We start from the raw sequence: 27646 nt of genomic DNA, 5'->3' as shown, positions 1-27646 counted from the left end.
GTAGACATACCCAGGGAGAGCCTATTATCATCCTGTGCAACTCTTTTTTGGACCAGCTCAGAGGGTTAATATTAACAAGATAAACTTGACTAGAAAATATTTCTTTAGTTTCAGGCTTTTGATTCACTTAACACTTCATGAGGTACATTTGCATATTGGCAATTACACATGGAATCAAAATACGCAGAAGTATTTAAGATGTTAAATGGGGGGCAGAAAATTCTGTTTTTTCAAATGTGAGAGCAAAAGGCCCAGAACAGACTCAATGGCTGTGTCCAGACTCAGGGGTTTTTTCGAAAAAAGTAGCCTTTTTTCAAAAAAACTTCACCTGCGTCTAGACTGCAGCCGCGTTCTTTCGAAATTAAATCGAAAGAATGTGGCTTTTCTTTCGACGGTGGTAAACCTAATTCCACGAGGAAGAACGCCTTCTTTCGAAAGTGCTCTTTCGAAAGAAGGCGTTCTTGAAAGCAAACAGGCTTTTTAGAAAGAGAGCATCCAGACTCACCGGGTGCTTTCTTTCGAAAAAGCGGCTTGCTTTTTCGAAATTCCGCGTGCAGTCTAGACGCTCTCTTTCGAAAGAGCCTCTTTCGAAAGAGGCTTGCAGTCTAGACATAGCCAATATGCCTAGAGCTTTGACACCTACAAGTTTGCTGCTCAAAAAACGTTTCAGCAGATGTTATTGGAGAACAGAGTTGCGCCAGTGGCTCTGAGCCTTGCAGTCTTGCAGCGTTACATGAATAGGCACACAATTCAATTCAACAAAACACACGCAGAGTTTCTAGGAACATGTGCACCCTCTCAATGCTTTGCTGCTGTCCTAGACAAGATGTATGATTCAGCTCAACTCTTTACTGGCTTCACTGCTTGCAGTCATGCCCACTTGTACTTCCATCTCCACCCATTTCTCATGTTAAATAGGGCAGGGCTTGGATGGAAATCTCAGTTCAACTCCCAAACGCACTGGGAACAACGGCGTTCCTTTTGTGGTGGCACTCTCCTCTCTGAACAGATGGTGAATTTGTGCCCCAGCATGCACTGTGTGGCTGAAAGTACTTTTCCGGGTAAGATATAAAATTAACGCTTTCACCGCCTGTGGTGATCAAGGCTCCCAGACACTTTTGTAACAGGAAGGCAGAAGTTTGAAATAGTGCACACTGATGTCCTTGTCACATCGTTTAATTACATTCTGCCTCCCTAGCTCCAGTGGAGAAATTCCAGTTGATAGTTCTTATCTAACCAAGTGCTCTCTTAGCCCATGTCAAGCCTTATAATTTCCAGGCATTGCTAACAGGACATGCATCTCCAGGGGTGGCAGCACAGAAAGAGCTCCAGCAAGATTTCCTAAGCACAGTGTTGCAGAAACCTCCTCCCAGCAGGTTGAGACGATCGGCTCGTGAAAAGCTGGCTACTATACAGAATCCTGTCTCCGCTGCCAGTCCTAACATTCCACTGCTGGTGGAGCTGCTCCAGTGTTACCTACAGTGAAATTAAAATACTAAATGCAGAGGACAGTGCTGCTCTAGGCAAGGCCATAGACGTGGCTTATACACTGTGACTGAGTCCTGGTCTATACTAGACCAGGCAGGTTGGCTTAGGGCACGCAACTCCAGGTGGGAAAAACACTGGAATCGGCCAAGCTGTGGCAGTATCCACACAGCAGAAGGTCGATGGTCTCATCAGCTTCTCTTACTCCTCACCGAAGGAGGAGTGCTGGTTGCTGGCAGGGGTTGCCCTCAATATTCAATGTAGGGATCGTTAGTAGACGTGCTAAATTGAATGCTAGAAGATTGACTTCCAGAGCATGGGTCTCCTTGTAAGTATAGACATGCCCTGAGATACTAGGAATTTGCAGAGAGTAACATTTTTGGAACAAAAAATGCTTTTTCTCTACCATAGCATTGATCCACTTAGTATTTTAATATTCTGTAATTAAGCTTAGTGCAGCTCGGTGATCCTTGCCACCCAATTCACTCAGGTGCATTTATTTCCACCCATCTTTTATTCATAGGAATTCTTCAATTCTGTCACAGAGCCAGAGAAAACTGACATTTTTTTTCTTTAAGTAACACAAGCATGAACATTTATGCTAGCAAAATTTGATTGCACAAACATTTGTGCGAGGCAAACACTAAAAGGGCATGGACTCTGCCAAAGTGAATTCATTTAAATGTTGAAATGAATATTCAAAGGAAATGTTTTTCTGCTATTTGTCCCTGAGCTTTGTTTGATACATAGAAGATTCACTCTTCAGGACTGTCAATCAAGCATCATTCATGACCACCAAATTTACTTGAAACTATTTGAGGGGAAAGAATTAGATGCAGCAGCACAAAGACCTGTCACAATTGTAAAAAGCCACCCAAAGTACTTTTCTTTTAGTCTCATGACAGCTAATCAAATCTTTCCTTCCTTTTGCCCCTCCCCTCCAAGAAATGAAGGGAATGTCAGACCTATTGACTGTCATTACTTCCTTCTTGGGCTTGAAATTGAATATTTTAATCAGTCTTTGCAACAGCCTATCAACAGCACTCTATAAATATCCCAAAATGTTCTGTATCATTAAAACACAAAGTGTAATTAAAAAACCCACATTTTCTCTTTCACAAGATACAAACCAGGCAGTCACTGTAGGGGTGTAGATGTAATCATGTTTAATGCATAATTATCATATCTGCTTAACTAGCTATGTGTGCTCTTCACATTGCTTGGTTGATGGATGTGGATTTGCGATGTCATTTCTGGCTTGCATGCTTTGACACAACTAAGAGAAAAGGAAATAAGGCAACTTGTTATTGCTGCTTGATGCACTTGCATATATTTTGAAATGCTAGTAAACAGGTATGCAGAACTCACAAGAGAAATCTGCAGGTAACAGAGTGCTGAGCAAAGCACTAAAAACACAGAAGTTCAGTTTGCATAAGCAAGCCAAGCCTCATCTATACTGGGACAATGTCTAATATACCTGTCTCAGGCTCATGTTTACTCAGAGTCTATCTGAGTTCACAGACTGTCTTGTGTCCATTTCAAAATTCCTTTGTCTGTTCTGCAAATCCCGAACCTCGATAATCAGTTCACACAACTCATCCAGGAAGTGAGTGAATGTAAACAGATAAACTTCCAGCAACGGGAGAAAGATGATCCAGTGGCTAGGGCACTAAAGGTATGTCTACACAACTGGGCTAAAGCCGAAATAAGCAATGCAACTTGAGCTACATCAATTGCATAGCTTATGTTGAAATAGCAGGAAGTCCGAGAAAGAGCACTCTTCCTCCGACTTCCCTTACTCCTCATACAATGAGGGTTACAGGAGTCAGAGTAAGAAGTCCTCCATGATGTTGAAATAACTGCTTGCTGTGTAGACATAGGCTAAGGTAGTATTTGGGAGATTGGGTTCGATTCTTTGCTCACCACAACCTTCCTGTCTGATCTTGGGCAAATTCTTAACTTCTCTCTGCCTCAATTCCCCCTCTGTGCAATGGGGAAAAGAGTACGTCCCTAGCTCACAGGGGTGTCGTGAGGATAAATACATTCAAAGTTGTGAGGTACTCAGAGAGTGTAGCGATGGGGGCCCTAATTGTACCTAAGAAAGATACATTCAGGCCAATTTTCATATTAGCCAAACCGGTTTATTCCTCTTATTGTCTTAACTAAAAAACAGAAATAATCAAGAGAATTATTTATTTAACTCCGCTTTGCATCATAGGGTCATTTCACTAGTGATAAAAGAACAGTAGTCAGAATAAAACAACAAAATGATAAATTCATCAACCCGCCTAATGTCACTATTGACTGCCTCCCATGCAAAACTCAGTACAAATCCATCTAACACACAATCCTAAAAATATAGCATACAGTTAACAAAGTCTTGTAACACCCCTTACACACACACAGATGACTTCATCCTCTTCCTTCACAGATCAGATCATGCCAATTTCACATTCTGGCTATGTCTAGACTGCAGGCTTCTTTTGGAAGAACCTTTTTTCGGAAGAGACCTTCTAAAGAAACTTCTTCTGAAAGAGAGCATTCACACACAAAATCACATTGAAAAAGCGACGTGCTTTTTCGAAAGATAGCGTCCACACAGATTGGATGCTATCTCGCATTTAAGCTGTGATTTCTATGAAAGGAGTGGCCACCGAGACACCTGTGCCTTTTCCTCTTTCCTCTTCTTTCGAAAGAACTCCCTCTTCTCCATCCACACATGCCTTTTCCCGAAAGAGCTCTTTCGGAAAAAAGCTTCTTCCTCGGAGAAAGAGGATTACCAATGCTGGAAAAACTCCTCTGTTCTTTCAATTTACTTTCAGAAGAATGTGATTGCAGTGTGGACATAACTCAGGTTTTGTCAGAAAAATGGCTGTTTTTCTGACAAAACTCTGCAGTGTAGATATACCCTTTGATACAAAGGCATGGGGGTAACCAGGACCACAGCACAAATACTTACTGTAAATGTGTCTTAATTAGGGGTACAGTACTTGGTGCCCATACTACTCTTTCCTCTGTACTAATCCCCTTCCAACCCCTCCTCAGAATATGTGTATCTGCTTCACCACTGACATCTTATTAAGACACAAAACTTCCTTTTGCTAAGTCATACTAACTATGTAACTTATTGTGCACGTATTACATATATGCATCTGGTGTATGCCATAGGATTCTAGTCAGAGAAAGAAAAGGAAAGAACACACAATAGTTTGTATGATTTAAATAAGAACATTAAAATGTAAAATAATACTTGGCACTTATACGGAATTTTTCAACCATAAATTATAAAGGAGGCAACTCTCTTGCTAAAACTCACTGGCAAATCCCCAATGAGAAACTTTCCAGAGGCAAATCTTTCACGCCAATACAAGACTGGGGATGAAACCGTTTCAATATGATGAAATACACTCTTCTCCTGTGATCTGGTTTAGCAGAGCACTGAAGCACGTGTTTGAGTCCCATCGGCTTCAATTATATTTAAACATGTACTTAAGCACTCTGCTGAATCAGGGCCCTAGTTTTTAGGGCAGGAGGAATAGCAATTGAGTTTATCTACCGGCTTTCAGGTCAGAACAAACTGCCACTTACTTTAAAGAAAATCAAAGCAGACCTGAATTTTCATTCAGAAACAGTAATAGAATCCAAAACACATTTTTTGATCTCTGAAAGAAGTTACAATCCATTTACACACACCTCTGCTCTTGTTTTCAGCCAGTGTTTTGAATACTTGTCTCTATAGAACCTTAAGAGTTAGATTCTCTACTTAGAGGTTCATTGCGGTTCTAGCATCTTTGACAGGTTCTGCCCAACCTCATTCTTTGTATCTGCTCTTCACCATAAATGCCACAGAGCACACAAGTCCATTTCCAGCTAATGCCTTCTTTTTTTAAGCACCATAATAATTCAGTCAGCTGGGAGTCAGTTATGGTCTTTAGCCACCTATATTATCATCAACCCTCAGAGTAAATCAATGTTCCACTGATTTCAAGGTTCTTTGGATCAGGTCAGATTTCGTCACCTGGTCTTATCCATGTTTTTGCTTGAAACCTCATATTTATAAAACTTCTCCCTGTTTATCCTGGCTACCTTCCTCCTTACACCATAACTATCACTTTGGGGGAAAAAATCAGGACTGCATTAAAATAATTCTAAGAAGATTGAATTCTGAAGAAATAACTATTACTATTAACTATTACTTTTATCATTTGATTAGCCCCCATACTTGAATCATACACATTTTGATGAAGCCTGTACTGCCTAAGAGAGCCTAAATACATCTCCCATCTATGATACCTCAACTGTGTGTACTAAACAGAACAAAACCATTTACATAAAAATCTTTGGGAATAAAAAGAAACAAGGGTGCTCTTAAAGTGAGCGAGCATTTTAATCCGTATCTTGTTACTTCACTATCTGGTCAGTCTTTGGTCTCTCCAGTTTACTCAATGAGTCTCCTAAGATTAAGGGTGCTGAACAAAATTTGCAAACTTACACTTTCATCTTCTAGTATATTTTAAACTACTTTGATTTCATTAAAGAGATACATCCAACCAAAGTCATTAGTATAGGGACATTTAAGAATCAATACAATAGTGGTAGAGGTCTGGTCTGAGCAGGCATTGTCTTCTGAATATGTTTTTCTCCCTTTGTCCTTGCAGCTTGGAAAGATAGCTTAAAGGGTCTGGCCAGGGCAGATATTGTCCTTTCTGATGTATAAACATGCTCTTTCCTTTTGTTCTAGCAGTCTAGAAAGATAGATAAGCATGCAGTTGTACTCTCACTTGCTCTGTAAAAATACTATCAGGGTCACATCTTTTGTAATCTCTGTAACCTGCTGATTCGGGAAATATGTAATGTAGGAAAGTGCTGATCTAACTGAAAATCCTGTGAACCATAAACAGGGGTGGGTATAATAATATCCATCACCTACCTATTAATATTCATTGTATAGGAGTTAACATCACTAAATAAGGATTTAGGGGAAGTAGTGATAGACATGTGAATTAACATACTAAAATGGATAAAGGAGCGAAACTGGTGCCAAATCATTGCTCATGCAGAACATTGTGTTGTGGGTCCTAGGTGGAGTGAGTATCTGCAAAAAAAAGGTCTGTTTACTCCATCCGCTTCTGGGTCTCCTATTTCTTCTCTAACGATTGTAATGAAATTGAAAGGGCTGATTGGATTTCGAGCAACAAAGCATAGCTGATTTGCATTTTTCATGTGATTGTTGTAAAGTGGCTGTACAATCAGCGGTGAAAGTAACTTACAATTTGTTACAGGTACTGTCCTATTGCGACCCAGGTCCCTGCCAGATCTTCAAATAGTTCTCTGATGGCTTTTGCTGCAGGTTATCCAGCTCTTCCCAGAGCTGCACACCAGCGCTGTCCACTTACTTTCACCTCTTGGTACAATCATTTCTTCTCTGAAGGTGGGGAAAAAGAAGGTGGTGTGACTGGTGGGCAGGGTTACCACCTTTGAAATGCAAAAAAAGGAAACTTTCTCAAAGATAAGCTTGCTGCAACCTCAATCCCCAAACATAAGGCAACGTTGTATAACCCCCACTCCTCAACAACCACTTCTATTATCTAGAGCAATGTTTCCCAATTTGATTTCCTACTTAAAATCAGGAATAAGGGATCTTCCGGAAAAGGGTTTATTTTCTGAAAGATGACTGGCGCTTTTCTCCGTCAAAGCCCCGAGCCGGAAAAAAGTGGCAGCCATGTTCATGCAAATGCCGCAGGGAAAATTTAAATCCCCGGGGCATTTGCAATTCTGACTGGTCTCATTAGCATCCCTTTTCCGGGAAAGGGTGCCAATGTAGACACAGCCTCAGAGTACTGAACTGGACTGTATTTCCTGAACGAGAATTTGCAAAGAAAACAGACACCACTGTGGAACAATGGCCTTCTTCCAGATATTTGCCAAACACCACTCTCAACTCCATTCCTGCAAAGGAAAATCTACAAACAGGGACTCAAAACACTGGAGAGAATGTGGAAGAATACAGTCCTTTTTGCCTTAATATAATAATTTGAGGAAAAACAAATTGCATTTTCAATGATGCCCTAAGGGTAGGCTTCCCACAGAACCCACAGTGATTCTGTTAGGGTAGAACCCATAGATAGTTATGGACTCTGGGAAGGAGCCATTGATAACACAACTAACAGCCAGATGTGTGATATCTTGTTATTGGAAAAGTACATTAGCCAGCCTTACATTAGGGTAAAGTATATTTTATAATGTGTGGTTATTTCTGGAATCTGGAAAAAAAACGAAGTACACAGAGGACAAGATTGGGCCTTTTTAAAAGGAACACACACAGGTCAGGAATGAGATTTGGAATGATTAGCTGGAAAGTTCAAGTATGTTAATAATGATAAAACACAAGGTTGAAAAGTAATTTCTGCTTGTGTACGCACACCCATCTCAATTTTTATTTGGCTGTGCATTGACAAGACTGAATTAAATATTTCATAACTTTTTAAGACCCAGTTTCCCTTTGCACTAATACTGTCTAAATTCACTGCCATTTGGCTGAATGATTCTCTCAATAGAGCCTGACACTATAAAGTATATTTTATAGTTTATATATCCTTTTACTCCAAAGGACATTATATCCATAGAGCAGAAGAACTACAGCGCTGTGATGCAGGACAGCAGCTAGCCAATGCCCAAGATGCTGCACAAGAGTAAAACCTTACTCTATTAAATCTGTTTTCCAAAGTAGAACCACCCTCCTCTTCCCCATAATACATCACTTTGCAACTTACCGTTGGAATCCAAACAAAGAACTTTGTTCATCTGTTTGAGGGGTCTAAGCTAACCCTGCCTATATTTAACACAGTGGATTCTCACTGACTAAACATTCCATACATGAGGATTACTCCATGGATGTTCCCTACAGCATATGCTGCACTACTCTACTGCTACCCTCAGTGAGTCTCTCGTTTTCTTTTCAAGACAGTTGATTGTTTTTCAGAAAGCCTGTGTACCAAAAGCATTTCCACTCCCCCAAGTGCCTTCTATTCCTTATCTTTATTTCTCCCTAAATAACCCACTGTCTATCCTTCCCCCAAACCCCAAAGTTCTGTGGGAGACAGTAAGCTTTGGACAGAAGGGTGGATTTTATCCCCCAAGAAGCACTATCTGTCCCTCCAGGTGAGGGGTGAGGAGAAGAGGAAATACAGAGGACATTCTTTTCAAGGAACACTAAGCCCTTTCCTAATTAATCCTCACACTCTCCCCAGTGAGGCGAATAAGTGGATATTAGTTGAGTGAATAGGTATGTTGTATACAGACAAGTGGGAGATTAAAGGACTATTTCCAAGTGTAAACAAAGCCATTTTCATGGAAACATAGGTCATAATAGCCCCTTCATAGGCTTGGATTAAGACATGCACATCTTGATAACTTCAGTGCAGGATGAACGAGCTAATCCCTTGCTCTGCTTGTGAGCTGCACAGGGAACACTTCAGCAGTCAGATTGCTTTCAGAACCTCTAAGCTCCCAGCTACTCCAGTTCTCTTATCTTCCAGGCAACACAAAGAAATAAAGTACATTGAAGACGATGATAACTGCAGTTCAAACAGATGGGCACCCACCAACACCATCACACAGGTGTCTAATGGTTATGACACAGATCAGCAGATGGCAGAGATAATAACTAAAATGTTTAACAGCAAATTTACTGAGTGCATAATCCTATTTTTACAATGTAGCTGAGAATCCTCCAGAGCTCCCAGATTGCTTGGTGCATTAGACGATTGTGCATTCAGGCCAACAAGTGCCCACCGACTCTGTTTTTTACACCTCCTTTCTCATGCATTAACTCTCTAGCACTAATATGATACTGAGGTGCTGGTGTCAAAAACAGATACAGATCAAAAGGCTGCAACTTTCTCACCACACTAACATCTTTGGGTTTTTTTTTTAATTAGCTCTCCTGTTGGCCTATTCTGCGCCTTCACTTGCATGACAACTTTTCCCTGCCTCCCAGCACACCACTCCTTCAGGGTATACAACTGGCAGAAAACTTCAGCCAGCCAGTTTCAGCTCATAAAACACATGCTTGATGGCTCCCCTCAGGATCCCCAGCACTTTTAGCTCCAGCTTTACACCCCTTTTTCATTCTGTGTACATTCACTTAGATAATACTCCACACTGTACAACAAAATGGCTATGCCCTAGACCAGCGGTGGGCAATAAAACGGCAGCGGTTCACTTGGTTTAGCCCCTAGTGGGCTGCTGATGCTATATTTATCTGCACCTCCACAAGTACAGGCAATTGTAGCTCCCATTGGCTAGGAACTGCAATCTAAGGCCAATGGGAATTGCGATCTCCATACCTGCAGAGGCATAGGTAAATACAGAACTGTGGGGGCCTGCCAGGGGCTAATCCTGGTGGACCAGAACTGGCCCATGGGCCAATATTTGTCCGTTCTTGCCTTAGACTATGGCCCATTGGTTGTTACTGCCCTGGTTGATGAATCAGCTGTGAATGGACTCACAGCTTGGAATTCCAATAGGAGCTGGAAACTTAGTGGACAATATATTTAAGGGATGTAAACATTTCTCTTCTACTCCTGAAAAACTTCTTTGTTCAAAAAGCAGGAAAGAAAGGAGTGTCATACAGAGCCCTTAAAATCATGTATTGCCAACCTTAATTCCAAAAGAATTCTTAGAACCATCAGCTTTAGCTTCCTCTCTGAGCAATTTTAAATGCCCAGCATTGAGCATTAGAGAGGGTATCTTAGCACCCCAATAAGCTAAGAGGGAGGGATAGCTCAGTGGTTTGAGCATTGGCCTACTAAACCCAGGGATGTGACTTCAATCCTTGTGGAAGCCATTTGGGGCAAAAATTCATCAGGGATGGTATTTGGTCCTGCTGAGAAGGCAGGGGACTGGACTCTATGACCTTTCAAGGTCCCTTCCAGTTCTAGGAGATAGGCAATCTCCATTATTTAATTTTATTTACTGAAAACAGTTGCCATCACACAATACCCTCACAAAGGCCCTTCTTGAAACCCACCCCTCTCTGTTTGGTCATACTTCAATATAATGTAAGTATACGTCTACACCTCAGCATAATTTTGGAATCACTGACGCTATTCTGAAATAACAAAAAGCGTGTCTACGCTACAGGCCATTATTTTGAAATAGTAGCGAGCTGGAGGACTTCTTACTTCGACTCGTGGTAACCCTCATTTCCTGAGGAGTAAAGGAAGTCAGAGGAAGAATTTTCTTCTTTCGACTTCCTGCTATGTAGACAGCGTCAAAAACCGAATTAAGCTATTTCAACTCAAGCTATGCAATTGACGTTGCTCAAGTTGCTTAGCTTAGTTCGACTTTTGCCCTGCAATGTAGATGTGTCCAAAGAGTGTGGTCTGCTCATCATTAGTATCTTATTGCTAAGAGAGAACAAGTGTGTGAATTGCTGCAAGATATAAATAAGAAAATGTGGAGGAGCATGTTGCCATGGTAATAGTGGTGAATGCCTAGATATCTGACTCACACAGCTCAGGGAGTTTCCAAGCTCTCTGGATAGGACTCAAGTGTTTGTCTCTCATTTGCAAGTTATATCCCAATTATGCCTGGATTTTTAGGTCCCTTCCGGCAATGTGGTAGCCTCATCCATGGTAAGTCTCCGTCATGTTACTTAATTAAACAAAGTCTCCTCAGAAACATACAATATTTTCTCATTTCTACCCCAGATTTAAATCCTTTGGGTCAGATACTAGCTTGAACCAGAAGGTGCCGGCATTGGACCAGGGCACAGTAATCACCTTTTAAATAGTTACATCAGCAAGGTCCCTGTGAATCTAGAGAAAATTCTTTACTCAAGGTCAAATGCTTGCTCATGGAATTCAAGAAAGTGAATTTCACAGCTTTTCAATCCTGGCATGTACAGACAACAAAACAGCCATTCAGCAGCTATACACGAGACAGTCCCTAAAGGTACTAGCTGCCCTGTGTTTCTTACTATGTGATGCAGGCAAGAACATCTCAATTATGTTAGCTGTTGTTACTTTATCGCGGAGGAGGGGGAAAAAAGGCAGATAAATGTTTTCTACCCATTCCTCAACAGTTTATTCCTCTGGGAGTTTCAGACCATAACTTTTTTCTCACTTGTCCCATTTGCTCTGTCTCCTGCCTAACCTTGTCCTAATCGGAAACATATTTACAACTAAAGAAAATTAAGTTGCTAGCACTGGAGATGGAAGTTTTAGCCAATCTACATGCTTCCCAATGCTATTATGTTTAAAACCTATACCTCAATTCCTGATCTTGATGATACATGGGGAAATCAAAGGACACTTCATTCTCCTGGCTCACTCAGTCTCCGTAGAAGTTTGCTAACAAGAAACATGAATCTAGACGTGAGCCAAAGGATGTTGTATTTAGTGGGCAACTTTCCATCAAATGCAATGAGTTTTGCATCAAGTTCCTAATTACCAGTTGTAATGGGAGCTTGTGTGATGAGAACATCTGCCCAGTTCCCCATTAGAACCAAATGTTACACCAAAAACTTTTTTTCACATACTATGAGCCATTATTTCATAAACAGTTATGAAATATTTACCAATAAAAATTAAATAGAGTGGTATAAAATTATGCATCACTGTTATCAAGTTCTTGACTCTTTCCAATTTGCCAAGAAACCCTCTGTTAACAAATATTGAGCTTTCAGGCAGTTAATTTCATTTTCTCCTCAATATAGAAATGGAGGAAATGTAAGATTCTGGTTAAATTATCAAATTCTTAAGTCCCTTTCCTCTCCTCAGCTCTCAGTCTTCAATCCCTGCTTACCACCACCTCGTGCTAAATCCTGCTGTAAAGGGATAACAAGTGGAGTTCCACAAGGGTCTGTTTTGGTACCCGTACTGTTCAATGTCTTCATCAATGACGTAGATATTGGGATAGAGAGTACACTTATTAAGTTTGCAGATGATACCAAACTGGGTGGGGTTGCAACTTCTTTGGAGGATAGGGACATCATTCAAAATGACCTTAGCAAGTTAGAGAAATGATCAGAGGTAAACAGAAGTTTAATAAAGAGAAATGCAAAGTGCTCCACTTAGGAAGGAACAATCAGTTCCATACATACAAGATGGGAAGCGACTGTCTAGGAAGGAGCATGGCAGAAAGGGATCTAGGGGTCATAGTGGACCACAAGTTGAATATGAGTCAACAGTGTGATGCTGTTGCAAAAAAAGCAAATATGATTCTAGGTTGTATCAACAGGTGTGTTGTAAGCAAAACTCGTGAAGTCATTCTGCCGCTCTACTCTGCACTAGTTAGGCCTCAGCTGGAGTACTGTGTCCAGTTCTGGGCGCCACATTTCAAGAAAGATGTGGAGAAATTGGAAAGGGTACAGAGAAGAGCGACAAGAATGATTAAAGGTCTAGAGAACATGACCTATGAAGCCAGGCTTCATGAACTGGGCTTGTTTAGTTTGGAAAAAAGAAGATTAAGGGGGGACATGATAGCGGTTTTCAAATATCTAAAAGGGTGTCACAAGGAGGAAGGAGAAAATTTGTTCCTCTTGGTTTCTGAGGACAGGACAAGGAGTAATGGGCTTAAAGTGCAGCAAGGAAGGTTTACATTGGACATTAGGAAAAAATTCCTAACTGTCAGGGTGGTCAAATATTGGAATAAATTGCCAAGGGAGGTGGTGGAATCTCCCTCTCTGGAGATATTTAAGAACAGGTTAGATAGACATCTGTCAGGGATGGTGTAGACGGAGCTTGGTCCTGCCTTGAGGGCGGGGGGCTGGACTCGATGACCTCTCGAGGTCCCTTCCAGTCCTATGATTCTATGTTCCTTGATCTCTGAATTCCTAATCATGAAGAACTAAGGAAGGGTAATATAATTTGAAGATCTTATTAAAAGAGACTGGCTTTAGCAGAATGGGTGTCTTAAAAAGGTCACACACACACACAGCTGCGCTGTGTCTAGACTGGCAAGTTTTTCCGCAAAATCATCTGCTTTTGCGGAAAAACTTGCCAGCTGTCTACACTGGCCGCTTGAATTTCCGGAAAAGCACTGACGATCTCATGTAAGATTGTCCGTGCTTTTCCGGAAATACTATGCTGCTCCCGTTGGGGCAAAAGTCTTTTTCTGAAAGACTTTTGCGCAAAAGGGCCAGTGTAAACAGCACAGTACTGTTTTCTGCAAAAAAGCCCCGATCGCGAAAATGGCGATCAGGGCTTTTTTGCGGAAAACCGCATCTAGATTGGCTATGGACGCTTTTCCGCAAAAATGTGCTTTTGTAGAAAAGCATCCTGCCAATCTAGATGTGCTTTTCCGAAAATGCTTTTAACGGAAAAGTTTTCCGTTAAAAACATTTTCGGAAAAACATGCCAGTGTAGACGTAGCCGCTATGTCTAGACTGCAGGCTTCTTTCAGAAGAAGCTTTTCTGGAAGAGATCTTCTGAAAAAACTTCTTCCAAAAGATAGTGTCCACACTGAATGAACACTATCTCGCATTTCAGCTGTGATTACTATGGACGGAGTGGCCACCAGGGTACCTGTGCTTTCCCCCTTTCCTTTTCTTTCAAAATAATTCCCTTTCCCCCGTCCACACACACTTTTTTCTGAAAGAGCTCTACCACTGAGGATTACCAATGTCAGAAAAGCCCCTCTGTTCTTTCAATTTTCTTTCAGAAGAACACAGTCGAAGTGTGGACATAATTGAAGTTTTGTCGGAAAAACAGCTGTTTTTCTTAAAAAAAAAAAAGTCTGTAGTGTAGACATACTCATAGAGAGGCCATTAAGAGGAAGGGGGGAGAGGGGAAGCATTACCCAATAGCTGTGTATCTATTGTATTATGTTGCAATATTCCAGTGTTAGCATTTGCATAGCAAAGGTGCAGAAAAGCCATTGCCCTAGCCCCAGAAAAGTCACTGTAGCCAGCCAAGCATAGCACACGGAAGATACTGAACAGCCATCACATTACTTCATTTCTCCTCTGTGACAAATATCTGCTTTGAATAGTTTAATCTTCCTTAGCCAAAAGTTTTCCCATGAAAGTCCGTAGTGTAAATCTTTTGCTCTTTTCCTATCCTGGGGTTGAGCATGGGTGGCCCTATCTCTGAAACTATATTTCTATTCTTCACTTTGTTTTTTAAAAGAGTTGAAAGAAAGTTGATCTGGGCAAAACTTATGTTTAAAGAAGGCTTTTGAGGCCACATTTGATTTTTTTTAAAGTCCTTTGATGTAGGTTGAAATCTAATCTGAGCGTTGAAACAGCATGTGTAAATTCTCTCATGAATCAACATCTTTTGAGATCTCGATAGTAGCAAAAATAGCACCAAAACTTTAGCAAGTATAAGGAGCTAATTTTGCAACCTGCTGCAAAACACAGTCTGCACACTTGGCCACGTTAATTCAAAGAGCTCAGAGCTGGATGTTCAAGTGCTAAGCACACAAAATCGGGACCAGATTTTGAAGTGAACCTCCCATTTAGGCTCCCAAAGAAGGAGCCAATTTCAGCACGCAGCGGCCCCATGACAACGCTTACTGTTGGGACTTTGAAAAATGCTCAGCGCTCGGTGTGCTGAGATCTTAAAATTAGTGACAGTTTTTTGGAATGCTGTTTTTTTTAAATGTGGGTCTATTACATTGAATCAAAACTCACCCATGTACTAGAGGATGGATTGATTAGCAATTAGGTAACATGCCAGTTTGAGTTTGTTCCTTAGGCATGGCTGCTCCTGTGTTTTTATCTCAAGACTGCTTAGCCTGCACATTAGGTTCTTCTCTTTGATCTCCAGGTAGCAACACTCTGAAATTGCTTCCAGCCTTTTTATCCTCCTCCACTCCTACTTAAAAATAAATCAACCAAACCACTGGACATGAAGAGCCTAAAGCCAGTGCTTTCTGTCCCCATGTGGTTTTTTTTCCCCTCACCTCTGTTTCCAGTTGCTTTCTGAGAGTGGTAGATGGAAAGAGCCATTCTTATTCTCTCTTCCTTTCCACTGTTAATTTTTCAGGTCTGATCAGTCTTATAAGACAGTAAATAATAATAAGCAGCTAATGTAAAACAGATTGGGAAGCCATGCTTAGAATCATGGTGTTCCTATGGCAATAGTCTGAACCTACATGATTTCCTATGCTGACGCTATGCTCACAGTGCTATTGAAGTGCCTGTACAATATCCACCAGGGTCTCTCCTGACCCTCCCACATGAACCCTGTTGGAAAGGGTAGGTTTCAATAATGATTAGAAGGTGGGGGTAGGACAGAGCATATAGAATCAGATGCTGAAATCAATCCCTCCTCCAATGACTCTCTCACCTGGAAGCAAATCAGAGAACAGATTCCCAAAACACTTAACACATGATGGTGTGGAGATTGCTTCTCATTCTGTGGATATGTCCACACAGCAGCTGGGAGCCTGCCTGAGTAATCTGACCCAGGCTAGATGGACTTGGGCTAGTGCTCTAAAAATACTAGGCTGGATACGGTCGCACCAGCGGTGGCACGATCTAGCCACCAGAGCTCACCTCTAGGGAGGCAGAGAGCTCCAAGCTCACTTTGCTAGCTCAGGCTTCCAGTAGAGCAGCAATGTGCACATGACTATTTTTAGTGCATTCGCCCAAGCCCTGCTTAGGTGAGTCTGTCTACCTGGGCTGGGTGGCTCGCTCCCAGCTGCTACATGCATAGAGCTTTCAAGCGGCCACTGCATTAATACTGCCAATGGTTTGTAGTCGAGCAAAACCGACTGTTCTCTCTTGTTGCCTGCTGTGTTCTAACCTCCTCCAACCTTACTTTCATTCTCCTCCTTCACTTGCTGATGCAATATACATCTAGTGCAAGCAGAGATAGCATTGGGAACTTTGCTTTACCCATAATGCTGTGGCCAACAGAATGGAACCTAAGTTGCTTGAACACACTGTCACAGAATCCTAGGGTTGGAAGAGACCTCAGAAGGTCATCGAGTCCAGCCCCCCAAAGTAGGACCAACCCCAACTAAATCATCCCAGCCAGGGCTTTGTCAAGCCGAGACTTAAAAATCTCTAGGGATGGAGATTCCACCACCACCCTAGGGAACCCATTCCAGTGCTTTACCACCCTCCTAGTGAAATTGCTGACAAGAATACTGTGGGAGACCATATCACAAACTTTGCTAAAGTCGAGGTAAATCATATCCACAGTCTTCCCCATGTCCACAGAGCCAGTTACTTCATCATAGAAGGCAATCATGGTGTTCAGGCATGACTTGCCCTTGCTGAATCCATGTTGACTATTCCTGATCACTTTCCTCTCTTCCAAGTGATTCAAAATGGATTCCTTGAGAATCCTCTTCATGATTTTTCCGGGGACTGAGGTAAGGCTGACTGGTCTGTAGTTTTCTGGAGTCTCCTTCCCTTTTTTAAATTTGCCCTTTCCCAATCATCCAGGACCTCTCCCAATCTCCACGAGTTTTCAAAGATAATGACCAAAGCCTCTGCAATGACATCTGCCAACTCCCTCAGCACCTTTAGATGCATTAAATCCAGCCCCATGGATTTTTGTATGTCTAGCTTTTCTAAATAGTTCTTAACCTGTTCTTTCTTCTGTCCTTCCCAAGCTCATCTTTCTTCCCTGTTCCACACTTTGGAGCAGTTGCTTCAAGCCTTTTGGAAGAGTTTATAAAAATATTGTGTACATTCTTGAGACATATAAAAATATTTTTCAAATATCAGTACTCTTTGGTGGACATTCTATTCCAGTAACAGTGTATTTACCCTCTCTTCAATTAAAGGTGGCTAACAAAACAAAACACAAAATAACTACAAAAAAAAAAGAACTCACAAAAAACAACAAAAAACACACACTATTGTGAGAAAAAAGCCAGAGTATTTGTTTTTGGGTAGCTTTGAGTAATGGTGCATTGTTTTTGTTTTCTGATGGGAATTCAGACGTTCCAAGGAGATTTTCCTCTTTTTCTCTTTACACTAGAAGTATTGCATTTTAGGAATCCTGGTTTCATTAGAGAATTCTATGGATGACTAGAGAGCTCATGGAATTTACACAAGAGAATGAAAATACAGTATTGGCGGGAGGAAAAGAGGGAAGTGATTTTTAGTTATTTAGAAGTCTTTGTGCTTATTGACAGCCATCTGATGTGACCTAAAACTCGAGAGAAGAGTTCTCTCTCGGTTAAAGGTTCCAACACCCTATCACTTCAACTGAGGGCTCAGAAGTCGTCCAGCAAAACACTGGTAAGGTCAGGCATGACATTCGTTCTGGAACATCTGGGCGGGTTATGGTATGCCAGCAAATTAATTGGTTTTGTCAAAACTTGACATCACAATGCAACTTCCCCATGAGAAGTAAATGCATACTTGAGCAAACGATTTAATAGACACTAGTATCAAACAGGACGCATTCTCCGCCTTCTTCTATTTGGTATTGGCATCATTCTGAAAAGAGTGCAGACAAATACAGCACAGGCATTGCATGGCTCAACAGCAGTACATTAGAAGATTTAGATTGTGCGGACAACATAGCTGTATTTCAATGAACAAGCAATAAATCGCGGAAAGAGTGCCTAGTATTGCAAAAGCTATAGTGTTAATAATCAGTTAATAATAAGCATTCCAGCAATGGTTCATATTCTGGCATATTAAAATATTAGCAACTTGAATTAACCCAACCCAGCACAATCATTTTGAACAGTAAAAATAATGATGCTTCATATCATATCATAACATTTGTTCTTGGCACATGCTTTATAATTGGCAACATCTTCATAGACAATATTTTCTTACAGGATGCATAAAGCATCTTCATTTTGCAACAGTGGCAATGACCTTTAATATGGCCAAAAGTAGGAATGACAAAGGCTAATTCTTTGGAAGCAAAAATATGTGGAGGTGGAAAGGTTAAGGTTACCCTGGTAACTGATGTGGTCATGAAAAGCAGAAGTCATTGTGTTTCAAATGCAACATGTAATTATCTCTATGCAGAACCTATTCAATGTGTCCACTTGATAAACTCTAACAAAGGGTCCAGTCTTCGAATAACTCCTGCAAGTAACAAATAAGGAGGCAAAACACATTATGCTGATCACCTGTCCAGGCTCTGTGATGAAAGACCGACTTTCGGAATTTCTCCACACACCTTAATTTAGATTCCTGGGATACCAGCAAAGCTATTGTAATTGGAAGTACAAATAATTATCATTAGCAAAGGTAGACTTCTTTCATGCTATTGATCCATCCATATCTTCCCTTCATTACCCAACAGTCGTCCTATGTTGGAATTACTTTCATTCATGTTGAATTTCAAATGCCCAAGCATTCAACAAAAGGAAATGAGAGATTAATTAGGTATTGAGCAGATTAAATTCATGGTTAATCCCAAAATTAGCCCCATTCAATTGCTTCAGAGAGTACATCTCTAATTGTTAGAAAGACTTGTCTGCAAAGACAATGGAGAGGGCACAAGAAAATTCTAGAGACATCTCAGCTCTGCCACTAACTTGCTCTTTGACCTTGGGCAACTCACTTTTCCTTGCCTCATCGTGCCTCTTTTTCCTTTCTGCTGTCTGGGAATCAGTTACATGGAGTAGATCGCTCTACACTAATGTGTGTAGTAGATCCAACAGGTTTTGATGAAACTGAAGAACTGCAACTGACCAAGCTATGACCCTTCAAGGGTTTTTCTGATATATATAAGGGCTCCTGGGCAGGGGACAAAAGCATCAGCAAGCAACTTGCACTTCCAGCCCAAGAAGAAAGATGATTTAACTCACATGCGCTGTCCAAAGAGCAGTTGATGTATGACTGCTGGCAAGTTCAGCAGCACTGTGCCCTAAGAAAACAAATCTGGAATACCAGTGTGAGAGACACACTGCAAACGGAACAATAAAATATAGATAGCACCAACTGACAATTCTCATAAAGCTGAAGTTTGAAGCTTTTACTTTGTCTGCAGAAGCAAAATTCCACACACTGGAATTTTTTTGTTTTAATGGCTTTATTTTTCAAATGTAATATACATATAGAATGAAAGCAATCTTATATAAAGTATATTTATTTAAGACTGTATGTAGGGCTCTGTTTCAGAGACAGAGCCTGGTCTAATGAAGATGGCGCAAGAAAATTCAAGAGACATCCTGGCTCTGCCACTAACTTGCTCTTTGACCTTGGGCAACTCACTTTGCCTCATCATGCCTCTTTTTCCTTTCTGCTGCCTGTCTGGATTGTCAGCTCTTCAAGCGCAGAGTGTTTCTCTTAGTACATGTCTCTACAGTGCCTTGCATCACGGAGTCTTTCTCTTGGTTGGGATCTTTAAGTGCTACTTTATTACAAATAATATATAGTATTCACATTACATATTTTAGGCCAGTATGTGGGTATAAACTGGTTATTCCATTATCATCTCCTTGATGAGCACCTGAGTTCTTCCTATCTCAGTCAATAAAGCTTTGCCAAATCCAGACCAAGCCAGGAAAAGCCTGACATTTCCAAAGCCTGACAGATTTGCTTTTTAACATCCTACAGGTGCGTGGTGTTGTTTCATGTCATTCCAGATTTGTTTGGAACTCAGGGAGTTTCTTCAAATCTACCGCACCAAACCCCCACTTGGCCACTCAGATGCTGCTCACCTCAAGCCCATTCTATCCTGCCCTGTGTGGCTTCTTCTTAAGGCTAGTTGGGGGCATTTTTAATCCCCAGTCACCTAGACCTCAGTTAACTCTGGACATTTGCTTCAACCAAAACGGTGTGCTGTTGTAGCATATGCCAGGCGAGTCTTAAAACATTCTGCTATGTAGCTACTGGATGCAAACAAGTTAGGAACCAGGAAGAGTGGCATGAGGTTCCCTTATGAATATTTTGGATCTAAAGATATGCCTAGAAGAGACCTAAGGATGACAGATCAATTAAAAATGGGGGCTAAAAGGCCAATTCTTTTTGTTATATCTTTGTATTAGGGGAGTACCTAGATGCCCCATTCATGGACCATGCTTCCATTGTGCTAAATGCTGTAGAAACAAAGAACAAATAGATGGTCTCCTCTCTGCTCCAATGAGATTTGAAATCCATTGCTGGATTGTTTCTCTTCCACATCCCTGTGGCTAAAGAGACCCTGTGCCAACTGCATTACTGAAACATGGTTAGACGCCATTCCAGATCCTGCATCATCCATGTCAGACAATCATATGAAAGTCCCCACACCTGCAGATTTATTTTCTAGGAATATTCTCCAATCGTTGCTTGAAGTTCGGTATTTCAGAAAGCATTCTTGCTGACATTCACTACACTCATGGAACGTGAACCTGAAAGCAGCACAAGAGAATGGAACGGATTTTGTTTAAAAATGGATAGAAATATTCTTGGGTTCCTCCCTCCCATTCACCTTCCTTTAATCTAAGCTTCCTATTTAATGAGCTGCCAGCATGTCTCTCTGTCTATTAGCTCCCTTGTGATAGGCCAAGCTGTTCATATAATCAAGATCCTGCTTCATTTGGCTTCGACTCAACATGAATTGAGCCAGCTGATTTTGAAAGTTTCATTGAGCTGTATGAGGGAATCTGGGGGGAGGGGTGGGAGGAGGTTCTGCATTTAATCATTACCTTTTAAAATTAAGGATCAATGCTTAAATGTATCCAATTAAAAACAAGAGCTTGATGGGCCCTGCTGCCAAGTACTCACTGTGCCTCATATGGCTTCATGGTTTTCAGTACAGGTTGAATCACTAAAATCTGGGAGTCTCTGGTCCAGCAACATCCATGGTCTGGTAGGACCACAGATATCGCTGGACCAGAGAGCACCGGCTGCTGGTTTCAGAAGTGCAACCCAAGCTGGGCTGGCAATGGGGAGCACATCCCCAGCAGGGCTGGTGGTGGAGAGCGCAGCCCCAGGCAGGGCTGCAGGCAATGGGTCAGCCCCTGTCCAGGACTGGTGCGGTGGGGGATGCAGCCCCAGCCAGAGCTGGCAGGGTGGGGGGCTGGAGGCAACGAGCACAGCCCCAGCTGGGAGCACAGCCCTACACCTGGGAAGGGAGCCAAGCCTTCCCCTTGTCTGGAAAACTCCACGGTTCGGGACCACTCCGGTCCCCAGGGTGCCGGACGAAGGAGTTTCGACCTGCAGCGCCATTTAGGAGCAGCATCTGCTGCAGCACTCCACAGACACAACTAGTAACTCAGGGTACGTCTAGACTACCACGTTTTGTCGACGGAAGTTTTGTCGACAGATACTGTCGACAAAACTTCCGTCGACAAAGAGCGTCCAGACACATTGAGTTCTGTCGACAAAGCAAGCTGATTTGTCGACAGAACTCCGTAGTCTGGACGCAATGTTACAGGCAATAACACCTTCTGTCGACAGAGTTCTGTCGACAGAAGGCGTTATGCCTCGTAAAATGAGGTATACCAGCGTCGACAAAACTGCTGAGTTCTGTCGACGTTATGTCGACAGAACTCAGCAGTAGTGTAGACGCTGGTATAGTTTTGTCGACAAAAGTCCACAAAACTCTTGCTCCATTTTCCCTGTAGCAGTGAAGAAGGGTCTAGAGTAGACATTGCCCTCTCATGTGCGCTAGGCCATATGATAAACTACTGCATCCACTATTGATGTTTAACAAAAGGACAGTATAAGATATATGTGCCGCTGTAGTTTATTAACAAAGGCTTGAAAAATGACCCCAACAGCTTCTCAGTGGTATCTAAGTTACTAGTCTGACCAACCAGCCCTTAAACATCCCTTCCAGCCTCAAAATAGCTAGCAGTTCCTGGGATTCCATATAACACATGAAGATCACCTGGTTTTGGGTTCCAAGCAGGCACTTCTCTTAGTCATTAACCTGAATGAAAAGAGCAAAAGAGAATACACAATTTATACTGCTAATAAAGCCTCTTTAGCTGGAGAGGCTAGTGTCCTCAAGGCTCGCACAGCTGTGCCTGATCTCTGAGTGATTTTAATCTGGGGGGGGCGTGTGGCTTCCGACCTTCCCTAACGGGTAGTTGGCAGGACTACCTGCCAAAGGGGATAGTGAGGTTAACAACCTAGATCCGAAATCCAGTGGTTGGGTTTGTTGCTGAGGTAGTGCTAGTGTGTTCCTCTGCTCCCCCTCCCCCCTTTTAACATCGACAGTTTTCCCCAATATCACCACCCTGTAGGCTTCTCGCATCTTCTTTGATGGTGCTATTCACATTTGACACAGGCAGAGGGGATTCCTGAAGGGAAATAGCATTAAAATAGCTTCAGGACCATTTTTTATATCTGTGTCTAATAGTGTTTCCCCAATCTCAGGTGTGCTGTTCCATCCAGAACAACATTTCATCCCTAATACATTAAAATTAAAATTCATAGGTACAGTAACTGAGGGTTAGTGATCATTTCAAAGGTGGATGAATCAGGTGAAGCCAAGAGCTAATTTTGACTCAGTATATAGCTTCCTTCCTACGGCCAGAGGTGGAAGTAAATGGGTGCACCCTGTGCGTATGAATGAGCCGTCATTATCAGATATGGTCCCAGTCCTTCAGTCATTTCTTTGTGGATGGATCTTTGCATGGGGATAGAATGACCATCAATTAGAGGTCTACTTGAATGGATCTGACTGCAAGAGTTGTGTTTAATATACTGACCTCGCTTCACAAGACACTGTTGCATAGTGTGGCAAGAACTCAACAGAACACAGCAACACTACTCAGTATCTGAGCACAAGAAGAACACCACATCCAAATGAGACACCAAGCAATATTTATGCAAGGGGTTGTACTGGAGGGGCCAAATGATTAACAAGGTCACACAGAGTATTGTAGTCTGGAGCCATGGTCCACTCCTCCCCTACTCTCTCGTTAGGTTACTGTGTGTTTACTGTCCATTCTGCTGTTCCCAGCCAGCAGGGCTGCGAAAGTGTTTCTTGAGCACAAAGTGGTCCCTGTAGAAAGAGCACAATTAGGAAAATGGAATTTGGCCATGACTGACTAGCTGTTAAGGCCATTATTCAGAAGACAAGCAGCCATGGGCTTGGTTTTAATGCATGCATGAGGTATAAATTCTGAAATAGAGGCCTTCTGACTGCTTACAAGTTTACATTTAAATGACAATTCTTCTACTCTGTGTAACATTTCTTCTCTATGGGATGATGGCCTATGTAGTACAGTGCAACCAAGTGCTCAGCCTGCCCTCATGCTGAACAGTGTTAGAGTTCACAACAATTACATTCTACTCTCAAGTAGGGATGTGAACGAGTAGATGACTTATTGATTAACCAACAAGCCTAGGGTCCACATCCTGCAGAGCCCGGTCAATTGGGGCTCCAAGCTCCCCGCGGACAGGGGCTGCTACTGGAGCACCCTCTGCCCATGGCCAGCCCAGGCCACCATGGACAGATGCTGATTTGAGGCAGGCTTCCCTGCCCCCTCTGCCACCACAGCAGTCTATGTCCGTGGGGAGCTCAGATCTCCCCTCCCCTGTGGATAGGGATTGCTGCCACCCTTCACGGCTGCCTCTGAATCGGAGGCAGCAGCATGGGATGGCAGGCAGCCAGTCCATGAGTGGGGCTGGTTTTTAAACTGGCTCCCCTCATGGACCAGCTCCCACCTGGCACCCTGTGCTGCTGCCTCTGATTCAGAGGCAGCCATGCAGAGTGGCAGGGAGCACCTTGGGAGTGGGGCCAGAGTGCACTGGCTGCTGGTGCCATGCCCAGAAACTATAGAATAGTCGACTAACGGTAATATTCTATTACCTGCTATCTAACATTCCTCCCTTAAGGCTCTCAGAGTATGTCTACACTACCCCGCTAGTTCGAACTAGGAGGGTAATGTAGGCATACCGCACTTGCAAATGAAGCCCGGGATTTGAATTTCCCGGGCTTCATTTGCTTAAGCGGGGAGCCGCCATTGTTAAAACCCCGCTGGTTCGAACCCCGTGCAGCGCGGCTACAAGGGGCACGAACTAGGTAGTTCGAACTAGGCTCCCTAGTTCAAACTACCGTTACTCCTCATTTCACGAGGAGTAACAGTAGTTCGAACTAGGAAGCCTAGTTCGAACTACCTAGTTCGTGCCCCGTGTAGTCGCGCTGCACGGGGTTCGAACCAGCAGGGTTTTAACAATGGCGGCTCCCCGCTTATGCAAATGAAGCCCGGGAAATTCAAATCCCGGGCTTCATTTGCAAGTGCGGTATGCCTACATTACCCTCCTAGTTCGAACTAGGAGGGTAGTGTAGACATACCCTCAGAGAGTAAGCTACTCTTAGTGGCCCTTCTTAGTCACATGGTCAGTGCATTAGTAACACCTCTATTCCTCGAGTTGCAAGATGGGTATGTGAAGAGTGCAATCTAGCACTAGGAAACAAAGAGAGACTACATTAATGGCTAGTCAATTATACATTTTAAAGGGATAATTGTGAGACTTATTGCTGGTTTAATTAATCAGCGATTAAAATGCACCAGGAAGAGAGAATAAAAGGGAGCAGGAAAATGTCATACATGGAAATAGCCGCATTGCCGTAAGCACGTCAGCCCTATATTGTGTGCTGCTTCACCAACACCTTTCACAGAAAGTTTTTTTTTTTCCTGATAGGTGAAAATGCATCAGCTCAGCTCACAGCACCTGCTTGCTAGCAGCCCACATTACTTGTGGTGTACAATGAAGAAGCCATTTGCGTGTGTTAAACTGCCTCACTCTGCCGGTAGAGGAAACATTGTTCCTTTATTTTCTTAGTGGGGAAATTATAAATCAAATTTCTTCTCTGGGTATTCAACTAGCTGCACAATGTCTAGAATTCAGGAACAGGATTCCACAGGCTCTTCCTTTTGGAGGGGCTATTTCTCCATCCCTAAAGTAACAAATGCCAAATGGGTCAAACAGTTGGTCCTCAGCCATAAAAATGTTACTCTCAACATCAGTAGATAGTTACTTTTTAAAAATGTAAATAAGCTATGCAAGAATAGTCTCTAGGAAGCAATTTGATCCTAGACCCAGAGTTCTCATAAACAAAAAGCTAAAATATCTATAAACTGCCTTAGGTATTTCTCTCAAACTGAGATAGTGTGGGGGGGAGGGGGAGGAGGGAGATGTGAGTGCCTCATCATTATCTTCAAACAACTTGTAATAGGATTAATGTCTGGTTATGAACCACTAAGTAGAACATGGCCAGAAAATAACACTGGGTGAGGGGGAATGTATGTGTTTACATATACACTCACTCTTGCAAACACACACAAAGGCTACGTCTAGATTGCGGTGTTAAATCGGAAAAAGATACACAATTTGTGTATTGCAAATTGCGTATCTTTTTCCAATTTACTTTCAAAGAGGCTTTCCAAAATTTGGCACCATGTAGACGGTGACAAATTTCAGGAAAAAAGTGCTCTTTTGACCCAGCTCTTCAGATTTACAGATACGGTGAAAGAGCACATCCACTTTTTCAAAAAAAAATTCGAAAAAGCGGATGCATTTCTTGGATGCAGCTTTGCTTTTCTGGGATACCAGAAGAAAAGCAATGAAGTCTAGACGTAGCTAACGGGGGGAAAAAAACACTTAGCAAAAGAATGGGCTACAATTAGCTTCAGTATGTGTAACTTGGGTATATTGTCTATAATTAAAGGTAAACCTTTAAAAAAAGAGAAAATTCAGAAGTAGCAATTTTTTGTCATGTTGGAGTTGAAAAACAGTTTTCATGGTTGAATGAAAGGAAAGAAGACAGAGTAGCCCTAAGCAAAACAAGGTACTGTTAGCAAAGGCAGACACCAACACTATGTAGACAACAAAGATACATATGTCATTTCCCATCCCTTGCCTTTATCCTCATCCTCTTTATTTAGTTTGTGTATTAGGATGAACACACTAGTATTTTGGCATAGCTGTTACATTTGAAAAGAATAAAAAAAATATAAATAAAAAAGGAGAGAGATACTAAATAGTAACTGCCGTAAATGGTAAGCTTGTGTTAAGGAATGCTTTTTTTAAATAAATTCTTTCAGAACAGATTCAAGTTGCATTGTGGATCAGACAATTCTCTATGTAGATGAAACACAGATTATTAAGCACTGAGAGTTAAGCCTATCCGCAAAATAAACTATTGAATAACCAAAAAAATCATTCTCTCTCACCTCCCTAGACAGAAAACAGAACACACAGCTAAGTGAAAATAACTCATTTCAATGAAGTACAAATATAGAAGAGTGTGCATGTGTGAGCTAAACAAGTTATTTTACATAGTTATTTAATTAATAGGAGGCACAACATTATTCCCATCAGTACGTGGACTGTCAGAGGAAGGAAGCAGATAAAATGAATGACCCTAAAATGCCCATGTCCCTTAATATTAGAAATACTTTAAAATTAACCTCTCATGGAAAAAGTACCCTCCAATAGGGTTGCCGGGTGTCCAATATTGACCAAGAAAGTCTGGTATTTTCACCTCCCGTATGGTAAAAAAATCAGAAAATACCAGACACCTAAAATGTGAGGTATTTTCTGATTTTTCCCAGCCAGAAGGCGAAAATCCTGGGTGCTTACCTGGTTCTGCAGGAAAGCTGACTGGCTCGGAGCAAGAAGACAAGATGGTGGACAGCCACCGGCAGCCTGTTAGGGCAAAAAAGCCTCGAAAGCATTCTTAAAGGGGCCATGCTGGGATTTTTTCATTTTTTAATTTTATTTATTCATTTATTGCTTAAGAACTCTTGTTGTCCTTTTTTTTTTTCCTCAACAGAATTTTTTCCCCGGTGGATTTTTTTTGGGGGGGGAGGGGGGGGGGAAGGGGTACGGTATTTTTGGTTAAACCATCTGGCAACCCTACCCTCCAAGGACATCTATCCTGCTTCTTTAACATAGGATACACGTTGGATCTGCTCAAACTCCATCCTCAAAGATTATCTTTATTATTAATTTTAGAAATAACAAAGCAAACTTTGGCCTTACATGTATCCTGAAGTTGGTTCGTCGCAGGAGTTTTTCCTGAAGGATCCATGTTTGAGCTCATGTTGGAGGCTAATAAGAAAACACCTAGTCTGGCTGCATGGCTGCAATTCTGTGCATGGCCCTGTCACTCCATTACATACTCACAGACAATGCTGGGCTGTTTTTGAGCATTCAAAAGCATCTTGAAAACCACTGTATGTTTTAGCTTAGTGGGAAAATCACTGATCAGTTGGAACCCTCAACTAAACCAGCTGAGATTTGTTAGTCTTTACAAACATGAAGGAAACAGAGCAATAG

At 42.0% G+C, this 27646-nt stretch overlaps 1 protein-coding gene and 2 long non-coding RNA genes across 3 annotated transcripts in view; 1 reads left to right on the top strand and 2 right to left on the bottom strand.

Moving 5' to 3' along the window:
- The window catches only part of RASGEF1A (RasGEF domain family member 1A), a 285915-nt gene that overhangs the window by 55336 nt on the left and 202933 nt on the right, over positions 1–27646 (top strand). The gene's annotated exons all lie outside the window — the stretch shown is intronic.
- Positions 589–27646, bottom strand: LOC142830373 (uncharacterized). The gene is made up of 3 exons (XR_012905560.1): positions 27350–27646; positions 6756–6960; positions 589–2761 (listed from the first exon to the last, which is right to left on the bottom strand). It is a non-coding gene; the product is annotated as an uncharacterized LOC142830373 (long non-coding RNA).
- LOC142830372 (uncharacterized) lies at positions 16103–23537 on the bottom strand. The gene is made up of 3 exons (XR_012905559.1): positions 23065–23537; positions 22239–22280; positions 16103–20754 (listed from the first exon to the last, which is right to left on the bottom strand). It is a non-coding gene; the product is annotated as an uncharacterized LOC142830372 (long non-coding RNA).

The sequence above is a fragment of the Pelodiscus sinensis genome, chromosome 8 (assembly GCF_049634645.1).
Source record: "Pelodiscus sinensis isolate JC-2024 chromosome 8, ASM4963464v1, whole genome shotgun sequence".
NCBI classification, from domain to species: Eukaryota; Metazoa; Chordata; order Testudines; family Trionychidae; genus Pelodiscus; species Pelodiscus sinensis.
This window is presented reverse-complemented; position numbering and strand designations above follow the sequence as displayed.